This window comes from Etheostoma spectabile, chromosome 18 (genome assembly GCF_008692095.1).
Source record: "Etheostoma spectabile isolate EspeVRDwgs_2016 chromosome 18, UIUC_Espe_1.0, whole genome shotgun sequence".
NCBI classification, from domain to species: domain Eukaryota; kingdom Metazoa; phylum Chordata; class Actinopteri; order Perciformes; family Percidae; genus Etheostoma; species Etheostoma spectabile.
The window spans coordinates 23,068,109-23,071,242 of NC_045750.1; the positions used below are offsets into that span (position 1 = coordinate 23,068,109).

General features: G+C 40.7%; 1 long non-coding RNA gene across 1 annotated transcript in view; it reads right to left on the reverse strand.

The window, feature by feature from the left end:
* Positions 1–2,547: 2,547 nt before the first annotated feature.
* LOC116706713 (uncharacterized) overlaps positions 2,548–3,134 on the reverse strand; it is a 19,641-nt gene continuing 19,054 nt past the window's right edge. Inside the window, exon 3 of the long non-coding RNA XR_004336301.1 lies at positions 2,548–2,558. This is a non-coding gene — a long non-coding RNA (uncharacterized LOC116706713). The remainder of the gene's footprint in view (positions 2,559–3,134) is intronic.

Here is a 3,134-nt window from a genome sequence, read left to right on the forward strand (position 1 = left end):
GGAGAAAATTACTGCTAGAGCAAATGAGTGAGTACCAACATAGTTTATTAATGTCATATTTAATAAAAAGTTCATTACTGGTAAAATGGTGTTGAACGTATAATCTATTTCATTTAGGGGCAGTCCTGCGGGCAAACAAATACTAGGCCTACTTTTCCCATTCTGAGGCTGCAGCACTAAAATTAACAGAATTATAATTCATAATCTTTTGTTTCAAAGGGTTTTACATCATTCACCTGCAATACCATGGAATTCATTTTTAATGTCTCTTACTGGTTTGAAAGAAATCTGCCGTTTGCAATGAAACGCAATGCGACACAAAGAATCTGCTGGGATCTAGATCATGTCCATAATGGGTGGTGTTAGTGATATGAGGACAGAAAAGGTTATGTAGGCTACATAACTGATAGACTGGGAAGAAAAACGATAACGCTTAAATAGGAAGATTTCTCGAAACGGAAATACATCTATAGTCGGGGCCTCAATACCATCTCCCGACGTACTGTATGTTTAACTCCCTGTGAAGTAATACAGCTTCTTCATCAACGGGATTATCTACACAAGGAAAGGCCATGTTATGCCTAACACGGTTGATAAACCAACACTATTTTAATCAATTAGGAAATGAAAGAACACTTTGTCGAAGGGAGGAGACTGAGAGAAACTCCGACCAGGTTAGGTTCACAGGCTCAGTTACCATAGTAACTGACTGAGGTTAAGATACCTCTTTTTCAGAAACAGAAAACCCAGTTTCCCTCTTCTCAGTATTAACAAACTCAGAATTTTCCCTAAACCTGCTTTCTGAAACAGGCCCCCAGAGATGCACCAACTAACAATATAAAGTTAAACCTCATAAGCCCAGATCAACAAAAATCCTTACTATAAGTCGGACATTAACAAGATCTCTCTTTTATACCCTTTAATACCGTAAAGATGATAACAACGTTGTGAACATCAGCCCTAAATTCGTCAAAAACAAGGCAACAGTACTGGAAGCCGTCCACTCTTAATAACCTGTATTTTGCCCAGTGTGTTGCGGAAAGACGGCGATTCCACTGTCCAAACAGGCAACGTTTCCTCTGCTATGGATGCTGAATCTCTGCTTTGTTTACCTGCTGTTGGAAAGCAAGTCTTGGCTGCTTGGCTGGTATCAGCAACGTGTTGTTCCTGACACGTCTCAGGGTCCGGGGGTCTTTAGCAACCAGAGTGGATGTTGTGGTCATGGACTGGAGAGGTGTTTGTGACCGTACACTTTAAAATCAAGTTTTTGTCCTTTTTGCGCAACTAATATGAATGTAATGGGCATACCTTCACCCTCCAAAAGACGTATTTAGTGGCTAGTACGCAAACGTGCACGTAAAGGGACAAGTGATTTGTTTTTCTCTCCTCCTGTTATGCAGATAGTTGAAGAACCAGTAACGCAAGAAAGTCTATAATTTTCTGATTAGTAACTAATGTCATTACTGAGTGATCAACAATAATTTCTCACATTACTACGTTACAGACAAATACAATCTGTCTCTCTCTTACAGCAATGTGTTACTGGTAATGACACAGTAAAACATGGTTTGGGCTCGAAAGCATGACTTATAGACACAACAGATGGATTCAAGACAGTTTACCAATTCATTAAACATAAGGGTCTACACTGACTAAAGCTGCAGTGAGATCTACAAAAGGGACTGACTGCTCATGAAACGTCCTTGATAAGTCCAAAGGGAGCATTGTTGTGCTCTGAGAGTGCTCTGAGGACGTTTGGGATTTTCCAACAATCCTCATGTTCTCCTTGTAAACCATAAATCAAATTCTTTCAAAAACCTTGAATAAAGTAACAGCTGGCAGACAGACTTTTATTTTGCAGGAGACGAGACAAATCAGCGAGACTTGCTGCAGTGTTTTCAAGTGGCAGGTCTTTTCTTCTTCAAAGGAAGAGAACCATCAAGAGCAGTCAAAAGGGCAATTAAAATGATCAAAACTCTCCTCAGTATTGACCAGAAGCATGTGAGTAGTGTTGGAAGTGCTTGTCAAAAAGGCCTCCGAGAATTCGCTAGACGAGGCACATAAGTATGGAGGAGCAGAGAAGGGCACAAAGGCTGGGAAAGAGCAAGGAGTTAGTTCACATTATAGTCCCGTCCACACCAGAGGGGAAAACAATTCACTCTCTCTCTATTAACTTTGTACTGCATGAAGGTTCCTCCTCCTCCTTTTCCAGAGCAAAAATTAGGCTTTAAGAAGACAAAAGTGGAAGGAAAGGAAAAATGGTAAAACTGTTAGATCCTGACACTCAGTACGTCAAGTCTACATCCTTCGCGTTCCACTTCTAGGATTGCTCTGGTACTGCAGGAAATGTTGCCTTTCTTTTTTCTTTTTTTTTAGATTTATGAGGACTATCATTGACTGGTCCTCAGATCTCTGCAGGGTAAATTGAGACAGCCACCCAGACTATCTGTCCAATCTGAGTTTTCTCTCACTCAACTATTTTGCAGCGGCTCTGCCCATGGCGATTCTTATTGGTTTGAAGAAATGCCAATAAACCAGAGCACTTTTTCCTCCCATCCCTGGAAGCAATGTGGAGTAGCCAGACCCTCCTTCAGTGCGCTTTGGAGGAAGGTCTGCCAAAGTGAGACTACAGTATGCCTTACGTTTTGTGTGCAGCAAGCATTTTGTCACTAGGTCAAATGTCCAAATGTCAGTTTTACGCAAACTATATTTCTGTACTTTAAGCATTTTGATAGTTGCAACTTGGGCAGTAGTGGTAGTGGAATGTAGATAAATCAGAAAGCTATGCAGTATTGCATTTTGCAAGTTCCTTAGCTTGCTAACACAAAGCCAACAGCTTATTAATGGCTGACTTGTTTTCTCTGGTAGACATGCTCAAGGGTGCTCAAATAATCCTTTGACATGCTGTAATTTGATGTCTTTAGCTAGCTGTGTTGTGGCGCTGCTTGTGGGTTTTTTGTAGCTGTGGGTTTTCTGAGTCTCTAAGACCACCGTCCCTTTAACATGACCCTAACTCTGGTGGGTAGAAGTAATAACAACCAGTATAAATTCCATTTAATTGGGATTATCTTAAACACACTGAATCAATAGGATTTACGAACTCACACAAACACACACACACACACACACACACA